General features: G+C 33.3%; 1 protein-coding gene across 1 annotated transcript in view; it reads left to right on the forward strand.

Moving 5' to 3' along the window:
- The first annotated feature begins 3,721 nt into the window (after positions 1–3,721).
- Positions 3,722–25,210, forward strand: part of LOC123540626 (uncharacterized) — a 72,814-nt gene continuing 51,325 nt past the window's right edge. Inside the window, exon 1 of the mRNA XM_045325828.2 lies at positions 3,722–3,835. The gene's annotated coding sequence lies outside the window, so the exon portion shown is untranslated. The remainder of the gene's footprint in view (positions 3,836–25,210) is intronic.

A 25,210-nucleotide genomic window follows, 5' to 3' on the forward strand; every position in this document is an offset into this window, starting at 1 on the left:
GCGAGTCACAGACCCTCTATCCCCATCCCCAGTGGATTAGTACAAGCATAGCACGAGGAGCCAGACATTAAATGACATTATTTATATGACGACTGATCAAAAGAGACAATTTTGTATGCATTTTTTTATTTCATTTACGACTTTAAAGGACTTAAATCGTCTACTTTACTCGCAAGATGGAATACAGTTTCACTCGCTAATACGCGTTCAGATCAAATATCAAAATTGCAAGTCGGCATACAGTGAATGTTTTTTCACCGACTAGATAAAAATATATTTCATTCAAAAACGCAACAAATATAAAACATCTTATTTACATATATTTATGGAGTATGCATACTTATTTCAAAAAACATCATGGATTATTGGATTAAAAATCAGTTTGACGTGTTATTCATCTGTTTCGTGACTTGGTCGAGTGAATTTTTATGCAATGAGTGTGATCAGTCAACATTTTGGCAGCATTTTGTAAACATTACGTGTCAATGTCATCTATCATAACACCTATACACATATTTATGTCAGACTAATCGTTAAACTTAAATACACATACAGCGTAAAGCAAAATAATTAACTTCAAGAAGAATTCTTATCTTCCGGGTGTCTATTTATTGTTTTGATCACTCGCAAGAGGAAGAGGGGTAGTACAGTCGTTTATAGGGTGTGGCACTCGAAGCGGACGCTCTACCACTAGGCTATCAAGGCTTTATATATTTGAGAGCTGTTCTCAATGAAATGGTTAATATCTTATTTTGCGAAAAGTATTGTAATGTAATATTTCTTTATGAGATGAGTATTGGAGTCCTCCCGCCTATTTGTTTTTTTTTTCAATTTGTGCATGCCAAATCCAGAATTCTAAGGGGATTTCAACACTGAAAATCATGGTTGTCGATTAGTTTAGGTTAAAGTTATATAATGTTGACAAGCCTTAGAAAAAAATGTATTTTGAGTATAAATCTTTATAAGGGTGCAAGATCCTTGTATGAAGTGGTTCTGTAGGTGAATATGAATATTTCAAAATGCTGAATTCTAGTGAGCTTTTAGGATGAGATTATCAGTATGGTCTTATCAATAAGATGAAAAAAATGTATAAAATTATATACTCGAAAGATGGGGCTCCCCTCCCCATCTCCCTGCTCTTACGTGCATGTATACAGTATAGACTACTTTTCCTGTGATGAAGTTATCAGTATAACATATTGCAGTCAAAATTACACCACTCTGCTTTAAAATTTTCAAATCAATCTCGCACTTTTCTTCGGCAGTGTTTAATATTTAAACGTTAATGTAAATGCTGCTCTTCCTTAATAATGAAGAAATGTTATGTATTTATAAAAATTAAAATACTGAGTCTAAAATCTAAAAGTCATTTCAAAGCAAAGAATACGGCTTTCAGAGTAATGGAAATATGTTTTTTTTTAAATCTGATTTGGAGTCAGAAGTTTTTTCAGTGATTTGGGAGTCAGAGTTTGTTGTTTTCAATATGTCGAAGCTAGTCACAGCACCCTCCTCCCCGCCACCTCCCCAAGCACTAAGTTCATCTGTGCGAGTCAAAATCGGCGTTAAAAAGTGAAATATTAGCCCCCACCCCGTCCCCCAAGCACTGGGTTCATCTGTGCGAGTCAAAAACGGTGTTGAAAAGGGAAATATCTAGCATTTAGAAAATTGTATTATTTATTTTCACATTCCTCTTTTTACGTCTATTTTACTGATAACATACATGTATATCATGTTTATGATTCATGCATAGCTCAATCCCACTTTAATAAAATTAATAAAATTATCATAAATGCGTTTTAACCTTTTATTTAAATGTAACATTTTATTCATAAACATCGTTTATAAATATATTTATGGCTTTTTTTACAATTCATTTGTGAAAACAATGTTCTTGAATTCATACTTTAAAAGCCTGCAGTACTAATGCAAAGACATAACAAATTTGAACGTCAAATTTAAGGCTATTATGGGCATCTGACATAAACGTAACATATCAAACAACATGTCTTATTAGACAAGATACTAGTATATTCATTGGTAACAACATGCATGGAGGATGAGAAATGTTATTAAGGTAGTGGACCCGCAATGACAATCGGCGAACTACACACTCTCACCATACGATCTCAGCATTGCCCGTTATTTACGGTAGGGCATATGAGCGTTGAATTACTTCTACATTCGAAAAATGCCGAGCCGCCTAAGGAGAACGTGCAGTCACACGGACATTGCCGAGTGTCATCCGAAGAATGCCGAGTCACCTAAGGAGAACGTGCAATCACACGGACATTGCCGAGTGTCATCCGAAGAATGCCGAGTCGCCTAAGGAGAACGTGAAGTCACACGGACATTGCCGAGTGTCATCCGAAGAATGCCGAGCCGCCTAAGGAGAACGTGCAGCCACACGGACATTGCCGAGTGTCATCCGAAGAATGCCGAGCCGCCTAAGGAGAACGTGCAATCACACGGACATTGCCGAGTGTCATCCGAAGAATGTCGAGCCGCCTAAGGAGAACATGCAATCACACGGACATTGCCGAGTGTCAACCGAAGAATGCCGAGCCGCCTAAGGAGAACGTGCAATCACACGGACATTGCCGAGTGTCAACCGAAGAATGCCGAGCCGCCTAAGGAGAACGTGCAATCACACGGACATTGCCGAGTGTCATCCGAAGAATGCCGAGCCGCCTAAGGAGAACGTGCAATCACAGGAACATTGCCGAGTGTCATCCGAAGAATGCCGAGCCGCCTAAGGAGAACATGCAGTCACACGGACATTGCCGAGTGTCATCCGAAGAATGCCGAGCCGCCTAAGGAGAACGTGTAATCACACGAACGCTGCCGAGTGTCATCCGAAGAATGCCGAGCCGCCTAATGAGAACGTGCAATCACACGAACATTGCCGAGTGCCATTACGGGCCCCACACTCCAAAACTAGCAAATTATCTTAAACTGGACATTTTTATTTACAGAAGACTGCCAAAGCAAAGTCACTCTTGTTTCACAAAATTCATAAGTTTTGAATAATTAATATCTGTTTAAAGTAAGAGTCATCTAAAAAATCTAACATCTTTAAAGTAAGTGCAATTGAAGAGAAAATGAAATTCCTCACCTAACAAGTTATTGTTACATAAATGACATATTCTTTTTCTCTCTCCACGGGGGTGCTATGCAGAGGGGGCATTATTTAGTCTCATGTGGGCAGTATTTAGAATTGATAAAATCACCGTCATATGAGAAAGCAGATCGGTTTAATATTATAAAACGGAATTATTTGATCCAGATTTTATTAGAGTTATTAAAAACAAAGTACATCATTTAACTGAATAATTTATAAAATCTGTCTATACTCAGATTGACACTTAGAAAACCAAGAAAAAAAAAAAAAAAAAAAAAAAACAGAATTATGCAGATGCATTTTTAAAATTTGTCAAAAAAGCAAAACACATATTATTAGCGGACATCATAACAGATTGAAGAATAAAGAAATAACCGGACACGTGCCTTGTAAAAATAATTATGACAACTAAGTACATATTACGTAATTAATTAAGTACATGAGATAAAACAGGACATGTTTGACAGGTTTTATATACTAACTACTTATTATTTGTGACGGGTAGCTGTTATTGTCATTTTATGGACATTTTTGTGCGGCGGAATGATATCGGATTTTTTTTTCATTTATCTGGTGAATTGTTAGTGAATGTATAAAATTCCGATAGTCATTTACTGAGATAGGAGCGTGGTATAATGATTCTATCTTCTCTCAGCTAGAAAAGGGATTTAACAGCGTGGGTAATACATTCCTAATTTCCTGGATATTATGTCTCAGGTAATGTCAAAATAATTTACTTTCATTTTCTTGCTTGTTAGAGATGGATTGAATCTTTGTATGCTAAAATGATTTTTACAGCCTTGGAAATGCTCATATAATACCTTGGGTAATGTCAAATAAATGTTCTATCAGATTCATAAATTTATTGTTATTTATGATTTTAAGATGAACTGCAATTCACTAAATGACATATATCTATGATGTTGCATAAACAATTGTGATTTAACTCATTGTTTCCGATTGATATTTTAGTACGGAAATAATATTTATTATTTGAACTTTATAAAATGGGTGATTTACACGATATGCGATATCACGTTTGTGGAAAGTTTTCACGTGTTGTTATTTCTATTTTTTCTTATTTGTGTCTGTTTTCACATTTGTAACCATTTTTTACATTTGGAGGTCCTACAGTGATGGTAGTAATACATTTTGCTGTTCTCAAGTCTAACATTTCTTAAAACTTCATTTATTAAGATTTTTCATGCATTGTATTGTTTTAGCCCTGGTATAGACCCAATAAATTTTCAAATAAATAGACCCATGTCTCTCTTTCCCTGGGTACTGCTATTCGGAGGAGAGGCCGCGATAATGCGTTGCTATAAGTTCCCTTGTGATTGGAAGGGACCGTTATTTGGTCCAGCAAGACGTCTATATATAGACTAAGTTATAAATTCATTTTTACATAACTGTCAAATAGGATGGTGGTAACTCGTGTCTGTACATAATGTTGGAATATAAATTTAAAGAAGAGCAGTATGTTATGCGGAAAATGTTGTCTTTTCAGAAAAGCCTTTAAAAAACTTTTTTAATTTGATATTTCTGCCACAGGTACATTTAGCAAATTAAATGGGAGTAGTAATTTACTTTTGCTTTAAGTCATCACTCTCTCACAGCGGTAATTTGATTTTAATACGCTTTTAGGGAGGTAATGTTTCTTAGAGACTGCATGATCATGAAAATGTCGACTGTAAAATCCTTTAGCTGCAAATGTTGCTACGAGACGTTAATTGCAAGAAACTCTGGAAGAACTTTATTTTTGCCTCAACCCACATCACATTCGTCGCTTTTGTTCAGAACTGGATTTTTGGTGCGTGTCGTAAATCAAAGATAGAAATTAAACTAAAACCTATCGAAAAACCTTAGTTTCTGGTACACATTTTCATCTTTTTGTAGGTTACTATTTAGTTGTGTTTTTTAAAATTGATAATGTCGCTTTACTGAAATCTATTAGAACTATAAAATGTGCAAAAGTTCATTTACTGAATGAAATAGGTAAATCGCCATTTGCTATTTTGCCAATATTTTAAACCTTACAGAAAGTACTTTTATAAACATTATGCATGGAATTATATATAAACATATTGTTAATAACATGTTTTACTACCACATCCTATTTTACAAAGGTCATAATAATACGCAAAAAAGTTGTGTTTGTAAACGAGTGCACACTATATATAAGAATACGGATGTGTAGAATCTGATGTTGTACTAGAAACTGATAACTTCCGTAAGGCTTTTGATCTTATGGTAGAAACAGATAAAGCAACTGCTCAAATGGATGTTATTAATAATAACATGGTTCGAAAGGTGCGACTTTCAATACTCGACATGAACTTATACAGATTAAGTCATAAAAGGAGGCAAACAAAAGTTGATCTTGTCAATAATAATATAAAAAGATAAAAGTATGAAAAACAAATTATCATATTCTTACTGTACAGGGTTTGGCAAATCGAAATTAGGATTTCTTGCTAATTTGTCGTTTTCATCTTTTTATCATAAAAATACATTTTTACTGTATTATCTCGTTCATCCTCAACGCCTGAGTTTGAATGTAGAAATCATCCAAGAGTGTACGCCAAACAGATTTTATCAGCGGAAGGTTACCATTTTTTCTGTAAATAAACAACAGCATTACATATATTTGATGGAAGCTCACATACACATACTAAAATAATTTTATTATCTTACGTAGCAGCCAAAAAATTATATTACACAATGTACAATGACTTGTACATATCAAATTAATTATTTTCACAATTTGAAGAAAATTGTGTTCTGTATTGACTAGTTCTCGGCAAAAAGCTAGTAACTTTTCCACATGGCTAAGAGGTGCAGTACGAATGATTTGACACACGTTATTATAAAATTATGCTTAAGCTACTAAGGTAGAAGGGCCGACTTTATGACATATGTTTGTGATGTATCACAGTAAAGTTCAGAAACCATAGTAAGTTCAGAAGCAATGTTAAAGTACAAAAAGTAACAGCCTCGATAGCCTAGTGGTAGAGCGTCCGCTTCGAGTGCGGGAGGACGTGGGTTCGATCCCCGGCCGCGTCATACCAAAGACGTGAAAAATGGTACCAGTAGCTCCCTTGCTTGGCGCTTAGCATTAAAAGGGAAACTGGCATCTTATCTCATACCCTCGTGGCGATGGATTCCATCAGGAATGAGGTGTCGAGAGTGATTCATATAAGTTGTAGAATTTCCTTCACAATCGACCTAAAATAAATTATGTATAAACTAAAGTATAAAAGTATTGTTTCAGAAGGAAATTAAACGTCTTTGATGAAATCAACACTCTACACGTAATGTAAATTTGTCTGAAAGCTATACTGTCTGATTCCAGTTGTTATAAACTAAACTTGAACTTTTTATATACCATTTACTTAAAATTCGATGTAAGTGTAGATATTTATACAGATACATAATAAATACCCGCGAAATCTATTCAGTTTTGTTTCTAACTCATTTGCAGGGTTATATTTAGACTTACTAAGTCTATTGAGATCAAGAAATCTGTAAATAATGTTTTTTCTTTCTTCATAATGACACTGAACCCTTTTCTGTCTAGGCTCATCTCAGAATAACCTGAGATAAGAGATAATTTTTTTCCCCAAAAAGTGCTATTTTAGAGGATATTATAATAGAGATATTTATTTTATAGGACTCTAACAACTGATGCCAGTCTATGTTATTTTTAGCCTAAGAATAAAGGCACCTTAACTTTAAAAAAGACCACTTCTGTTGTAACTTTAACATCATTGGTCTTTTTAATCAAGTTTCATTGTATGCAAATAAGGTTATAACAAAGGTTATTGATCTCTATACAATTTTTTTTTTGAAAGATTTTTGAGATAACAAATTTTCTAGCCAAATTATTTAAGAAAATATTTTAATGGACACTTATCGCTACGCTAGACATTAGCGAAGATCCTATCTAACTTCTAGCGATGTAAAAACGAAAATTGACAAAAATATTTAACATGCGTTATTCTCTTGCAAAAAAAAATAAATGCATTCCTTCCGAGCTGAAAGTATTTATATAAGATCCTTCAGAAATGACATCCTTTTAGAAACTTTCACAAAAGCCTCAACGAAACAGACTAAAAACAAGTACAGTCTGTATAACAATGAACACAAAGCTTGGAATGCACCAAATAGTGCAACCAACTCTTGTGGAATTCTTATCACGTGTTTATGTTGAAATTTATGATTATACTATACAACTGCTGGCACATCAAAGTCTGATCAATTAATAAATATTTAGGATGTAATTCTCTCACAATACTCAGCTCAGTTCAATTGAAATCAGCAGTTATTCCAGAAATCGAACAGACACATTTATTACCAACATATGTGCATCTTCGTCAGAATTTTCATCTATTAGATATAAGTTTACATTTTCTTCTAGTATATGCCTCTAAGTGTTCATTGAATCAACAAGGAGCATCCTCGTTAAAATAACATAAAATCAAATATCAAAACAGATTTAAATGTTTACAATAAGACAGATCTAATTTTTTGATGTTAACAGATCTCTTTTTCATTGCGTTGCGTTACTTTTATGATAGCTTCTCTTCATATATTACCAATCAAACAAGAGTGTTTTGAAAACTAACCATCCATTCCATGGCCGCTGGAGAAAGTTTGAGAGTAGTTAAGGTAAAGATGTTAAAGGCTGGATCATAATGGCGGAGTCAGATTGTTTTCAAGTGTATCACTTGCACTGTAGATCTTTGTTTTTTCTAATATTTTCATAACAATATCCTACAGATTGAAATCACATAAAAAACCTGGGTAACTTGATGCGGATACGATGTAAGCGTTACGCTCTAGGGGAGCTTTATCCTGTCTTAGAATGCATCCGGTAATAAGCAAGACTACATTTTTTAACTAGTCAGCGGCCCGTTTATTATGCTAATGTCCAATAGACTGGAAGATCTGTGAAGTACATATACTGGTATACGGAAAAAGGAAACAACTTTCGTTTAGAATGAGTCTCTTTGGGTTGATATTGCAAACTTGTTCCCAGCTTGCCAGTGTATTTGCAAAGGTTCGCACAGGAAGCAAGGTAAAAAAAATCTCCATTGGATTTGAAAGCTTCGGCCATTTTCATTGTTTTTAAACAGAAATCCTATCATAATACCGACCCGTCCAGACGGGCTGGAATAAAAGAGGAAAATAAAGATACTTGATTCACAATATACATAAAACTCGAAGTGTAGTCTATGTAGCAATAAATATTATGATAAATCTGGAGCAACGAGAGAATATGATAATAATTTTAACCAAATTTTTGAACGCATACTGTTAATTTTGGAATATTATTACGTATTGAGGATGTAAAAATTAATCACTCTTATTTTATATTTACATTAAACTAAATTATAAAGGGTATAAGAGATTAATTGCAATAATCAAATGGTGGAAAAAGGTACAATTGGTAATTTACTTTACTTTCAAGCCTTTCCTGTGTCTCAAATGCGTAGGGATATGCTAATAATAATGTGTTTGATTATTTATCAAGATTTCTTAAGATCTGTTTAAGCAGTTTACAACCAAACGTAATTATTGAATTTCATGATTATATTGTTTTATAGCACCGACTCGACGGCAATAGAAAACTCACACTGCCAAAGTTTGAATTATCAACACACTGAACGTCGCCTAATATATGAGTGACGTTAATATTGAGCTATGATAACAATTAACTGGAGTCTTCTATATTTAATTATATGAAATGACACATTAAATGAAATTTATTGTACAGAAAGTGGCACATTTTTTTCTGGTAAATACAAAATTTAATGTGGTGTATTCGCCACTCCTACACGTTGAAAACAGCTAAAATAAAGAAAGACAGTTAGTTAGTCTCACGAAGAATAAAACTTTAGCTGACTGAAACAGTCGCTAGATATCAACAAATTAAAAACATTTTAGAACAAGTCTGAATGTCAGTTTTACTAGTATTTCGTGTAGGGTTAAATGTAATGTTTATTAACATAAAATATAGCTCTATATTTCATCAACAACAGTTTAATGTGAGTACAAATGCACGTTACTTCAACATTCGCCATCCAAAAACTGAAATGCATTACTATCAGCCTAGCTAAAAAAAAGCTTATATGATAAGAAAAAAAAATCTTTTTTTTTGTCTGAATTTCAATTCCTAGTACATCCAAAAATTGTGGAAAATTTGACATCACCATGCAGCCTCGATATGTAACTCCAGTATATGAAAAAGGTACGGACACTACGTCGGATTCACTTACACTTTAAACACAATTTTCGTAAATACTAGTCATTGAAATTCGGACAAAAACATGGAAATTTGATATGTCCTACGAGAAACGACCACAGGTACAAAACCTTTATGCTCTGCGGAGACATGGATTTAGAGAGTTTTACAAACATTCATACAGGTTTTCCATCGTTTTTTTCCCTTGTACAATGCACATTCTAAATGTGGCGTTTGGTTGCTTAAATAAATATTTTTTTTTGCAAATTAGTTATAGCGCTAATTTTCGTAATAATCGTGAGAGAGGTATTAAATTAGACTCAGTTTCATCAAGAAAAGAGATGCATAAATGCACTCTGTTTTATTCAATTAAGCTACATTTAGATTGGCCTTGTGTAACTGCACTGTTTGCTAATTGATCATTTACTTCATTTGAATTACTTGCTTTGATAACTCGTTGTTTTCTTACATACCTGGCGCTTATCTAATCACTTGCCAATCATAGGACAACCTTGTCTAATATAACTTGAGTTAAGTGGCGTCACATAGTCCTAGCACTTTTAAAATTATGACGTCATAAACAAGAAACATAATGCCAGGAAATATCTCTAAATTTATTTGTCATCGCGATCTATTTTGAGCGTTATAGGCAAGAAAAATGATCTTACATATCTACCTGTGAATGACAGCTGTTTTCCCAACCGATGAAACGCCCTGTACACCACCCCTCTGTTAGGGAATATAAGGATTTTACATGCTAGTCTATGTAAGATGAGCATCGTGGAATGAAAACCCAAGCGTTAGCAAGGTTTTTTAAACGATGTTGTCCCGAGGATTAGGAAAACGGTTGTCATTCTTTGACAGATATGTAAGACCATTTTTCTTGCCTATCTATTTTAAACTGGCATTATGTCTAATGGTTATGACGTCATAACAATGGTAGCACTACGTGACGTCAAATGAAAATATGCTAATTAAGACAAGGGTTTTTTCCTTCGAATATATGTTCCGTGCACATTATCGATTTTAAACAGTGAATAAAAGGTCACCTGCAAATACAATCCACTATCTGGCTTTTTTTCATATGTGTCTTTATACACAGATTGGATTATAGGCAAAAACGCTGCTAACAAGGAGGTTTATAAAAAATGAAATATTAAACAAGCATACTTACGAAAATGTATTTATTCTTTGATTTGATATTTTTCTGGACAATTGTCTAGTGTAATACATGATCCTTTTGAGAAATACGAAACATAACTAGCTGGAATGTTAGTTCGTGCTTCTGCAATAGAGGTATATTGTTTTCTAGCAAATATGCCTCATATTGTTTTCTAGCAAATATGCTATTAACTTGGACACAAATCACGTTCAGTGTTTATGATACAATGGAAAAAATAAGTATCCTATAAACTACAAATGCACATAAAATGTATCACAAATAAATTTATACATTATAATATTGTACTACATGTAAACATTTCATGTTTTGCGGGATTACATAATTAGACCTGCTGCGCAGAGCCTGTTGATTAATGCAGTGTACGATTTGATTATTCTCTCACAATGCTCAGTTGAAATGAGCGGTAACTCATAAAGTCGAACAAATACACTGATTACAAATAGACATTCATCTCGATATTGTACATAAAGTGTTTCTTTTTAAGCACATTAACGCTAGTTTAAAAATAAGAAGCAACTTTGATACGATGTCAAAATTCAACATTTTTGAAAGTAATTGAGTCAATATCTTGAAAAGAATCTGTAACTTTAATTCCTTATAAAATATACATACACACGCAAGAAACATTCGTGCTAATAACCGTTTCATGACAGTAACTATAGTATGTATATAAATATGGGATACATATATTCACAAACACGTTATTTTTTGTATTTTTCAAAAATGGTACATGTATATCCTTTTATTTAAACTCGGGACCATACGCCGCTTTTCATGGAATTGTACTCCGTGCATCGAAGGTTCCATGTGCACCGCATCTGCGGATGACTCTAAATTCTATTCTGGTACAGTACTTTTAACATGTGTAAATGTTGAGTTCTGCTCAACTCGGGGCTAGGGCTAGAGGGCGTGGACGGTAGCTTGCATTTTCACCACCGTCAATGAACATTCTCAATCATACCGAACCTGCAACATTTTCTATTATGTCGTGTTGGGCGACCTGTGGTTTTCCACTTTTTCTATTTTAGTATCATTGTCTTTAGTCAGGTTAATAATGTCGTGTCTTGCTTACATTTAAACATGAACATATATCTTGTGAATGCCACAGCATTGAGAAACGGGGGAATTCTTTTATATCATTGTGGGATACATCGTCTAATTCACAATGATATTTAAGGATATACGTCTACTGACAGGTCTTTCAGATGACCAAACCATAGATAAATCTTGTTAAATGCTGGGTATTTACTTGCATAAATAGTTGTTACAGTGTCGGTCTCCAATCCCGAAAGCCGAAGATTCAGTCCTCACCGACAGCGAACCTATCAGAAAGTGGATCCGATTCCAATGTTTTCTTTGGATGCGTGCTAATAGGATGCCGATTGGGACGTATTATCGTTTACCTTGCGAAACAGTTTTCATCAGAACTATATTAGTTTCATGTTTATCAAAGGTTTTCCGATCCTGAACAAAATTATCAACAGTTATCAGACCAAACGTAAATGAATTGTCTTATTGATAGATTTATGTGTGTACATTTAATCGATCCTGAGACATGAATCTCGACAAAAGTGTATCAAGAATGTTTCATGATGGGATGAAAGAATATTTGTCTCATAATTTGGAAAGGAAACATGAATTCTATTGAAAGTTAAGTATGATATTGCTTCAATTCCAAAGGTATGCTTTAAGTTATTTGATGTAACGAAATAACAGATTTATTTACCATAACTGTGACAGGATTTCTCGCAAATGATTTCTTCATTTTTCTAGATATAATATATTATCTCCAAAGCTAACTGACAAACGTTATTAAATGGGCACATGTAAATTTAAGAAATAATACATACACCTGGCATCACATGAGATATAAAAAATGTGCCTAAGCATAGGCAATTCATTATGATATATATCCTGATCAATGTACACATGGTAATAATTATAACGTAAATGTTTGAACAAATATTGGTAAATCAGTTAAATTTCTTAAAGGCTGAGGATGTAAGATTTATTCACTTTCTTATGCTGTTGATAAAGTTAACAATTTTAAGGTTTAATTGTTATGAAAAAGTTTGTTTGTTTGTTTGTTTTGGGTTTAACGCCATTTTTCAACAGTATTTCTGAAAAACAGGCAGATTACTAAAACATGTATTTGATCACTAAATGCGTAGTTACTAAGAAATTATATGTTTGCTTGTTCAGCAAGAATTCTGTTAGATATGTCTAAGTAGTTGATTACTCGAACATAATGCAAGAGTGTTTGTGTACATAAGTGAATGAAAATTTCATTCAGATTTTTTTTTCTGCCAGAAATCTGGAATTAAGTTTCCTGTGAAACAAACTGAATGATGGTCGGTCTGATGCTTCAGCAAAAAACACCAGAACATTTCGGCATATAAACACGTAAACACTTGAGTCTGGAAGATTGGAGCATATATTATTATTTATTTACTGTAAAAGTAGAATCTAGTTGACATTTGTTGTGCCTACAACAAAGAAATGTAAACTATAGTACACGACCAGATAGAGACTCACGAACATTTGTTTTTATATGTGACAGTTCCTTCTATTAATGATTTTTTATTTTAATGTCAACTTTGTCTTGTTGTGAGGCTGTCTCCAATAGTATGCGGACACCTTATATGCTTTTTGTTTATCTTTGTTCATTAATATAAGTATAATTTAAATTTTGCAGTTCTAAATTCGAATTCGTTATGTTTAAAATTTACAATGTACAAACGTACATTCTAGGTCTATTTTTAAATGTTTGCTCATTGTCAGAAAAAAAGAAGATACCTACATTGCACAGTTTTGTCCCTTAACGTAATATCGTTATGCATACTTCCCTACCCACCCGCTTATCTTATTTAGGTTTAGTAGCAAGAAGATAGGACATTTGTCTTGTACGAAAGATATGCATTGGTATTCCATCCAACGACAAAAATGTGTTATGGCGATTACTTCAACTGCAGAAAATATTAAACAGAGACACTCAGAATGTTTAGTTGTTTTTAGAAAACTTCAGATGTTTTCTTGCAAATTCAGATTCTCAGGGCACACACACCTGTTTCCTTTAATACAATTTGGTGTGCGCCTCTTCGTGTTAGGTACAAGAAACATATTGTGCGTCATTGGCCGTTCCTATAAAGTTGACAACAGCAGAAATTAAGAAAGGAAAATCACACTCGTGAGGAATATAGTAATTGCTGATTGGAGCTAGTGAGTAACAATGCATGAAGTATTTCCGAGTATTTGGTATTTATGTAGGTATTATCTTGTTACCAGACATTAACTGTATTAAATATAATTACAGTGTGAACGACACATTGCGTACACGTTCGGCATCCAACACTGACATAATCGCTAAAGTTTTAACAGTACGTGTGAAATTAAGTTATGTTCATAATTTATTGTTTTTATTGTGCAGTGTAGCTGTAGTTCGGGACGAAGTCTTTGAAGCAGACGCTCAGTGCATTTTCAAAAATAAAAAAAATGCGGAAACCTGCAGGGCCCCATAGTATGTCTATGACATGTCATACCGTAGCTAGTAAAACTGTGATTCTCTGCTTTTCTTTAGTCGTAGAGGATAATCTAGCACACTGTATAATAATATTCGCACTCTTGTTCATGAAATCAGTTCGCTTCTCCCGTCATGCATTATTCTTCAAATAGGAAATCATATGACAAATGCTGGTTAAATGCTCCTGCGAAAAATTACAGGATAATCCAAATATAATATTATGCGCATGCCACTTACAAATAAGAGTACATCAAGCGTAGGCTTTCTGGATATTTTTTATATTCAAACCGTCAGCATAACAACATATCCAGACAGCCACTGGAGGGCAGCACTATAGCGGTGAGTACTTTATAACATTTTCAATAGTGACTATAATTGTGTTTAGGTGAAAACAAAAAATAATTACCTCTGGGGGCAAGCTGCGTTTGTTCTCTCGTGACTACACATTAAGTTGTGGAAAGGAGACATAATCTCGCTGTCAAGAATCATTCAAGTTCTCTAGTTCGTTCCCACGAATACGTATTTAGTAGTCATAGATTTAATGAAGCCGTGGAATCGAGACCATATACCGTGACACCGAGACTACAGTTAACGCGTACTCTCGAGTTACTCTCGCACTTTCTCGAGCATTAGTCAACTGGGAGAATCCGTATTTTATTATATTAACAAATTTTGTGACGGTGGTATATAATATTTGTTCTTAAATTTCATAAGAAAGTAGCTCCAGGAACAAAACTTTAATGGATTTCCAGTAAAATTAGAAGGTTTGTTTGTATGGGTTCCTTTTTTTGAGATAATACAAATATTCAGTACCGGTTTTCATTTCTGGGTTATTACTATTTATAGGACACTTATTGCTTATTTCACTGAAAATGCCACGCGCATGATCGTTAAATAAGACTAAAAATTAGAAAACGGAATACTTGCATTTTAAAGATAACAAAAACCCATATATCACTGAAATATTTTAATCTGTAGATATTTATTTCGAGTGTAGAAAATTGTCATAAAGTGTATGTAACGTGACTAAATATATCAATTGTGCAAGAAGACCTACTTTCATAATTAAATATCCTGCAGCAACAGCCAGTTGTAAAGCTTCCAGTGTTTAAGTGATGATACATATTTATATTGTCATAGGTTATAAATGTATTGAGTGCGAACATTTTAAAGCCTAATGAATATTGTTTTTTTATAAACATAAACTTGTTGATGTTACCTGTACATAAGCTATAAGATTTGTCGATATTTTTAAACATGTTAGGTCCAGTAAACATTTAAAGTCAGTGGAAATGCTGCATTTCGAAAGAAACATCTGGTGCACTTAGACACTGTTTCATGTTAAAAACAGTTTTTGTAAAAAATGAAATCTATTTTACTGTCCCAGATTTTATTAAACAAACAGAAAACAGTCGATGTTTTGATATAAATACAAAACATTCTTTGCATCACAAAAGCATTCCGTTCTGAAAAGTCTGAGAGGCCAGCTGTTAGATTATAAAACAATGTGAGCTTTCTAATTGTTTATTGAACACTACTTATAAATCATATGTTCAAATCTGTATCTAATTGAGACTTATGAATTAAATAATAAATAGAAATAAAAAATAAATACACTTGATTGCCGTATAAACCATCTTAATATCGAATTAAAAATGCAAAATTTGTACATTTCATCGAAAGTACAATTTTGCCCCCAAGGAATACGTCGACAAATTCTTACATTGTTAAATAAGCACACCAACCACGGGTTCAAACTATTCTGATTGAAAGCGGTTTGCTGAAGATATATCAAATAATAACTAATATAGAAATGATCTTCCAAGAGAATGGGATTTCACTGTATGTATATATTTGAGACAAGGACTTATTTCCAACTTTAATCAAATGGATTCTCATATGACGTATATAATACATTTATATTTAACTTAGGTGAAACAAAATTTGCAATATTCCTTGAAGAGTAATGCATTCCCAAGTGGTTCGATTTTAAACATATTATATTCTATAAGTAATAATTTCTTGCTGGTGGATGTACAGTAAAGAAGTAAAAGTATTTTGATTTTGAATAACACTTGACACTTGACAACAAGAGAGACTGAATTTGCATCGAGGGTGTGATGAATGAAGACTAGTATGTACATCAGCTCCAAATACTGAACTTCGACCCCAAACTGAAAGTAAGAAATGCACACACATTACTCGAAGATTCCGAACTTGCGCCGAAAACGAAAACCTCCAAACATATCGATATGTCATTTCAACTCTCCCTTTGAAGTTTAAATGTTTTTAAATAGCATACGTGCAGCCTTATGTAAATGATTGTTGATCAACAGCCTCGTACGAAACCGGGAGAATTTTTTGTAAAATGTTTAAAATCTGGAATACTTTTAAACAGCAAACTAAATCAACAGTTTTGTTGTCTGATGTAAAAGCAGCTGATATGGTTTTTGTTTGTTTTATTTTCTTATACAAAGAGACGATTATTGGCAAGTGCGCTCTAAATGTCAAGTTTCCTTTGTTTCAAAGGAACTTTAAAACAAATTCTAAAAATCGGTTGTAACGTTACTTTTTGTTAACAATGTAAGAGGGTATTTAAATAGACTCAGTTTTATAGAGAGGGTTGCCAATACCCGAGTGAGATAATTTCTTAGATAATAAAAACTATAAGAAGGTCTTTTGGAAGCATAGAATGCAACCAAGCAAAATAATAGCACACTCAGTTTGATGGAGTCAGTTCATGAGAGGTAATGAAATGTGCAACACCCCTCGCCCCCTAGCACCGGTTTAAGAGGAACTCTATTACACATGTATTAAATGGACTCCATGATCCCAAAGGAAAGGAGTATTCATTGGAAAAGAATGGTTTTGCAATTGGATAAATGCACGAACACTTCACAAAAACTTTCTATTATGAATGTGATTGAGTGAGCAGCTGTTGGATTATTCCTTAGTTTTAGCGTTTTAAATTGTTACTAATGTATCACATACTTTCAGTGTTGTCAGTTCACTATCTTAAGAAGATTACAAATCATTTTCTGTCAACAGAAAATTATTATTATAAATTGTATTATTTTGTTTTAAATGTTCTTTTTGAAAACCAGCAATTAATTATTACAGATTAAATTGACTCTTTGGTACTAATTTAATGCAAATGTTACTGTGAGCGCCGTGCTTCAGTTTTATGGAACAATGAAAAAAAAAAGAAAATTAAATGGATTTGTTTAAACTTTGCGTTTTTAAGAAATGTAATAATTAACTTTCAGGATGTTTGTTTAAAGCAATCTATCTTTATTTGGAAAACATTTTGTTGATGTTACACGACAGAGTTAGGCTATTAATGACAACTTGTCTGTAGGCGGATTAGTAGTAATTTCCGTATGGACAAAAGAAAATGAGAGAGATTTGTCCAGAGAGTATAACAATGTTAATATCTGAATACCAAATTTGTAAAACAAAAACAACAGGCTCTCTTAAGTAGCCGTAAACATGTTTTGCACAAATCCATATTGGATAGGCTTAAGGGCAATGCTTAAAATATTTTCGCAGATTTCCAGTATACATAAGTTCCTGCACTGGCTAAGTTTGTATGAATATGTAATAAATTAGTTTGTAAATATTTCTGTTGTCATTTAATTTCCAACAATGCTTGAAGGCTAGATAAACGAGTGATAAAAGTTAGATTCATAGACCGAAAGGACTTCGGACTTGCTCACATCTAGGCACATTAACCGTCATACGTGCGTGCTTTCCGCAAAGTATATTCCAGGATACTCCATGTAAATATTGAATAAACATTTCCGTAGGAAATTGAATTAATACAGAGGTAAGCAGTCTTAAATAATCTGATTACAGTATGTCATGTCTTGTTAAGTCATACTTCTAGAACCTACTGGAAACATTTTTAAAATATCTGGAATATGACAAAGCAGCTCAAAGTATACAGCTTTAACATGGATGTTTTGGGGAACATCAATATAAGTAAGGAGCTGTTGACGCTATCTCGAGGAAATAGATGTATTTTTCCCAAATACCCATACAGCATTAGTATACTTTGATGGGCAATAAAGAACATTCACCGTACATTATTGTATCTTACTAAATAACAAAAACGTACTTCTTCATACTATTGTACGTTTAGAATTGTAATGTTGATATCACATGTGCAGCTTGATAAATAGATTATATCTGGGAATGCAATGAATCTACTAAATACATATATTAAACAGGGAAGGAGACCTATGCAATGTTTTATTGTCTGATAACATATTTTCCTGCAACAAAAATGTTTGCTAAACTGTCGACATTTCGTATGTTCACTGTTTCATTATGTAACACATTATATACTTACTGACTATAGCTATATCATCAAAACAAAAATGTGTTGATATTAGCCGACATAAATCATCATGACCTACAATTGCCTCAACCAATTCACGATATATCAGCATTATCAAATGTTTATAAATTAAATCTAGAATATATTTGCATATGTTCAGACATCTTTTAACGTCTCACGGAATAGTTTTTGTATAGATGAGCTTTCTTAACTCTTTGCCTGATTTTCCATCTCCCCTCCCATACGAAAACGCTCAAATTTAATGTGACCTTGATACCTAAACAGTACGTAAATATAATTTCACACTTAACTTTTGATGTTATGCAAACGTTAATTAAAACAAAGGAAGCAAGCAATTACTGAAATTGCCGTTTCTCTAAAACCTAAACTATACAAGAACAAATTGCAAAATAATAAAATGAAAATAATTACAGAATTAACGAAATGGAAGATCTGTCTGCTTTTAGTATTGATGACGTAAGTTTACAGTTAATGCACACATACTTCATGAAAATTATTCTATTCTAAATATGATTGATACAGCAGGTGGTAAATTATAACGCCGAAGCTTCTGTTGTTATCTATATATGCATCATTTCTTAACAACTGAATGACCCAGAGCCGCTGTTGGTTCGAAACTTCTCTTTGGGTGAATAATAAAATTATATGTGGAAGAAATCCAGTTGGCTTTTGACAATTTCGCCTAGCTGCTCGCCCGTGCCTGGCTTTTACCGTTTGTCACATCTTTTTTGTTACTTCTCTCTGCACGTATACAGTTTGTAAGTATGTAAGATATTGAAATTATTTATCCCGGATGGCATTGTGGCTTTGAACGGCCATGTGTAAATCCCAATGATAATGTTCAGTTTTGCGCCTTTTTCTGTGCTTTAAGTATGTGGTGGTGTTCACAGACTCTGAACAGATAATTAGTGATTACGTATCTCTTAAAGGGAATTCCTATAGTTATATGCGCATATTTCTGCGCAGCCGACACTATCTATGGAAAATTGAAGTGAAGTCAAGATTTGTTGAAACATGTGACAGACAATCTTAAATATGAGGAATCTTGAACAAAGTAACATTTTTAATAAGTTTTATCAGTAATCAAATGTTGATACTGGATTATGTTTTATTAACATGTATCATGGCTGACATGTATCATGCAACTTGCCATTTGTGGCTGTGTTTTGACAGCGCATTTTAGTACAAAGACAGTATTGTTCATATAATGTTAGACAATTAACTTTGTATTGATAAGACAATATCTCCTTTCAGATCATTTAGTATTCAATTATAGAAAGGATTAAGCATTTTTTAAACATTTTTTAACTTCTAGCAGATATAATTAATTTGGTCAGGTTCACGCCAATTTTCGTCCGAACAGGTGTTGTATTCAAGTGGTCTGAACATAAAATTTAGCCCGGTGACCCATACATTTTTGGCCATTTTTATGTTCACAATACAATTATCTATACAGAAGGAAAACATGAAAAAAATCTATGAAACAGTTGTTTTCAAAATTTAGAAATATATATGTTTTACTATGAGTATTTTTCATTGAAAAAAGCTGATTAAAGTGAATATGAAACAATACTTTTTTCATTTATACCCATTATTGTAATGATATAGTATTACAAATATGACTATGATATCAAATAAGTATATAATAAAATATTAAAAAAGAATAAAACCTTATTGTGCTATCTTGATGCATAATTTGGTTGGTATTTATAAAAAAGCAGAAAATTATGAAAATGTTGAAAAATCCCTAGCAGTTTCAGCAAGAGTGGGTGTGTTCAAAACAATTTTTCACAAAAACAAGCCTGGTGACCCATTGTTTTTATTTGTTCTTTCTTTTTAACACAAATTTTCCTGTCGTATATGTGAATTTGAAAAAAAATCTATGAAAGGAAAAAAAACTATAGGAATTCTCTTTAAGTTCATTCACATCCGATAGCAGTGTATTTCTAAACAGTGAATAATGGCAATTACTATTAGTTTTTTTTCATAAGTCTTTTAATACACAGATTGTATTATAGGTAAAACAAATGTTACTCACAAAAGAGGGTTTTAACAAAAAACGAAATAACCTACTTTTGAACAATCATATATAAGAAAATGTCCTAATGCTTTGATTTGATACTTGTCCAAACAATGGTCTACTGTAATCCATCGTCCTTTTGAACAACACGTACGAAACAGAACTAGCTGGAAAATTTGTTTCTGCTTTTACAATAGCGGTATATCGTTTTCTAGCAAATATGCAACTTTATGTTAAAAATAGATTCATGGAATTCTTAAGCAAAGAATTCATGAGATTGCAATATTAACCTGTACGCAAATCAAAAGCAGTGTTTATAATACCACGGAAAAAATTAAGTGCCCTATAAAAGTACATATGCACATAAAAATGGAACGCAAAGAGATAGTACGGAATAATATTGTACCATTTGTGAACTTTTCATATTTTTATTATATAATTAGACCAGCTGCGCAGAGCCTGTTGATTAGTGCTGCGTACGACTTAATTATTCTCTCACAATATTAAGTCATAAAGTCGAACAAATACACTGATTACGAACATACATTCATCTCGTTTCCAGATATCTTAAATTGTACATAAAATGTTTCTAGTTATTAAAGCACATTAACGCAAATTTAAAAATTAGAAGCAACTTTGATACGATGTCAAAATTCAACATTTTTTAAAGTAATTGTGTCAATATCATAAAAAGACGCTGCAAAAATAAAATCCTTATATACAAACACATACAAGAAACATTCGTGCTAACAACCGTTTCATGACAGTAACTATAGTATGTCTGAATTATATATATATTGCGCACATATATTCACCAAAAACAAATATTTGTTCATATTTTCAAAAAAGGTTTTAGCCTTTATCTAATCTGGGGACAATACGCCGTTTTTCATGGAATTGCACTCCGTGCATAGCAGGTTCCACGTGCACCGCCATATGAATACATCTGCGGATGACTGTAAATTATATGCTGGTTCTTTTAACATGTGTAAATGTTGAGTTCCGCTCAACCCGGAGCTAGAGGGCATGGTCGATCGCTTGCATTTTTACTACCGTTCACGAACAGGCTCAACCAAACCGAGCCTGCAACATTTTCGTAAATGTCGTATTGGTCGACCTGTGGTTTTCCACTTTTTTCTACTTTAAGATCATTTTCTTACGTCAAATTAGTAATGTCTTTTCTTGCTTGCATTTGAAACCATGGACTTATATCTTGTGACTACCATAACCATTAAGAAGCGGGGAAATTATTTTATATCATTGTAGGATGTATCTTCTAACGCACAATGACATTTAAGGATATACGGCCCCTGACATGTTTTTCAGATGACCAAACCATAGGTTACCAATATATAAACGTTGTTAATATTTACTTGCATGAATAATTGCTAAGGTGTCGGCCTGTAATCCTGAAAGCCGAGGGTTCAGTCCTCACCTACAGAGAACCTATCAATATGACAGTACCAAAAAACGGATCCGATTCAAATGCTTTCTTTGGATGCGTGCTAATAGGATGCCGATTGGGGCGTATTATTGTTTACCTTGCGAAACATTTTTCATCAGAACTATATTAATTCCATGTTTATCAAAGGGTTTCCGATCCTGAACAAAATTACCAAAAGTTATCAGACCAGACTTAAATGAATTGTCTTATTGATAGATTTATGTGTGTAGATTTAATCAACCCTTAGATGAGATTCTCGACAAAGGTGTTATAAGAATGTTTCATGATGGGATGAAAGAAATTTTGTGTAATAATTTGGAAAGGAAACATGAATTCTAATTGAACGTTAATTAAGATATTGTTTAAATTCCAAGTATTTCTGAAGGTATGTTTTAAGTTATTTGATGTAACGTAAATAACGCATTTATTTACCGAAACGATTTCTTCATTTGTCTGAGTATAATGTATTGTCTCCAGAGCTAATTGACAAACGTAATTAAATTGGAAGATGCAAAATTCAGAAAAAATAAATACATCTGGCATCACAATAGATATAACAAGAAGTGTTTTTAAAATGATACACGGCCGCATTAGTCAATGCACACTTTTAGCTACGAAACGAACACGCACACTGCACTTTTACATACGATCGGGTATTTATAAAGCAAAACAAAATGTAGCTTTTAAGGTAAAATTTTCATGTTTTTTATTTAGAACATATGTTACAGAACACATAATTTGATTGATAATTATATTAATCATAATCTAGGAAAATAAGACTAAAAAGGAGGAGCAGAAAAGTGGGGGAGGGGGCGAAATGACCATTTTTGAAATCGTCAAGGGATATGCAATGACCAAAATGGGGACAAGTTTACTCGGGGACGAGTTGAATGTAAATCAACTACGGGAGACCACTCCGTATCAGAGTGGCAGAGTCGAACTCTGCCGCAGTTTCACTACCGGGGGGATTCAGGTTTATGACGTAAGCTTTTTTCACAGGAGTCTTGCAACGAATTATATTGTGTAACAAAACAGCTAAGAGGACCTGCACACGCCTGTTATGTCTTTTAAAATTACAATTTATGTGTTTTCTAACTTTAATTTAGCAACTGATAACTGATCTATACAAAAGACGAACAAAGAATGACGTTGACAACGTCACCAAGTAATGACGTCATAAGAATCAAAGAGTGATAAATGACAACATCACAACGCCTTAAAATATTATCTATTCCATACGAATTTCTGTGGAATTTTTCATCAACCAATCAAAATGTACAGTTTTAATTAGCTGTTAAGTGACCTTCACCCAAGATATTTACCGGAAGTACAGGTGAAACTAATACCGGCCTGCGGTCGGAAAAATGTGAATAAGTACAGGCAATTCAATATGAAATATATCCTGACCAAAGTACACATGGTAATAATTATAACGTAAGTGTTTAAACAAATACTGGTAACTCAGGAAAATTTCTTAAAGGCTGAGGATGTAAGATTTAATCACTCTCTTATCATATTGATAAAGTAAACCATTTTAAGGTTTAATTGTTATGAAAAAGTAGAACAGGTATACTACTGAAACATGTGTTTGATATCTAATGCGTAGTAACTAAGAAATATTATGTTTGCTTGTTCAGCAAGAATTTTGTTAGATCTGCCTAAACAGCTAATTAATCGAAACTAATGCTGTCAAGCGTTTGTGTACATCTAAGTGAATGAAAATTTCACTCACATTTTTTTCTGTCTGATAACTGCTTGCTAAAACAAACTGAATGATATTCGGTCTCATATTTTAGCAGACGCATGTAAAAACAGTACGGATATTTGTGCAAATTTGCGCTTTGACCTTTCCTCCCATTCTTTATTATTATTATATTAACCTTTTCTTGTTGGGAGACTTTCTTTAATATGGTGAGGAAACCTAAAATAATTATGCTTTTTGTTTATCTTTGTTCATTAGCAATTTAAATTGTGCAGTTCTAAATTCGAATTCATTATGTTTAAAATTTACAATGTGCAAACATTCATTCTAGGTCGATTCTTAAATGTTTGCTCATTGTTTAAAAATAGAAGATACCTACATGGCACAGTTTTGTCCCTAAAATAATATCTTAATGCATATTTTCCTACCCACACGCTTATCTTATCTACGTTTAGCGGCAAGAAAAAAGGACATTTCTACTGCACAGTAGAAAAACATTGGTATTCCATCCAACGACAAAAATGTGTTATGACGATTACTTCAACTGCAGATGATATTAAACAGAGACACTCTGAATGTTAAGTTGTTTTTAGAAAACTTCAGATATTTTCTTGCGAATTCAGATTCGCAGGACACACACACGTGTATCCTTTTATACATCTTTAATACAATTTGTGGGCGCCTCTTCGTGCTTGGTACAAAAAAGCATATTGTGCGTCATCGGCAGCTCCTATAAAGTTGACAACAACTGAAATGAAGGGAAAAATCACACTCGTGACTTGGGGCTAGTGGATAACAATTCATGAAATATTTTCGAGAGGATATTTGATTTCACTAGTTATTTATGTAGGTATTTACTTGTTACCAGACACTAACTGTATTAAATATATTTACCGTGAGAACGACACATTGCGTGCACGTTCGGCATCCAACACTGACATAATGGCTAAAGTTTAAACAATACGTGCAAAATTAAATTATGTTCATAATTTATAGTTTTTATTGTACAATGTAGCTGCAGTTCGGGACGCAGTCTATGTAACAGACGCTTTGTGCATTTTCCAAAACAAAAGCGGAAACCTTCAGGGCCGCATAGTGCGTCTATCACGCAGCTAGTAAAACTTCCGCTTTTCTTCAGTAGTAGAGGATAATATAGCATACTGTTTAATAATATTCTCACTATTTTTCTTGAACTCGTCATGCATTATTCTTTTAAAAAAAAGCAAATCATATGAAAAATGCTGGTTAAATATTCCTGCGAGGAATTACAAGATATAATCCAGATATGTGCATGCAACTTACAAATAAGAGTAGAAGCGTAGGCTTGCTGGATTTTTTTGCATTTTTTTCAAACCGTCAGCATAACAACATATTCAGACAGCCACTTAGAATGCAAGACTGTAGCGTTGAGTACTTTCATAACATTTTCAATAGTGACTTTTGTGTGTAGGTGAATGGCAAAACAATATTAGAGCAAATATGAAAACTCCGAAGACAAGTCTGCGTGTGTTCTCTCGTGACTACACATCAAGTTGTGGAAACGAGACGCTATCTCGCGGTCACGAATAATTTTAGTTCCCATGAATACGTATCTAGTAGTCACACATTTAATGAAGTCG

Source organism: Mercenaria mercenaria, chromosome 16 (assembly GCF_021730395.1).
Source record: "Mercenaria mercenaria strain notata chromosome 16, MADL_Memer_1, whole genome shotgun sequence".
In the NCBI taxonomy this organism is placed as follows: Eukaryota; Metazoa; Mollusca; class Bivalvia; order Venerida; family Veneridae; genus Mercenaria; species Mercenaria mercenaria.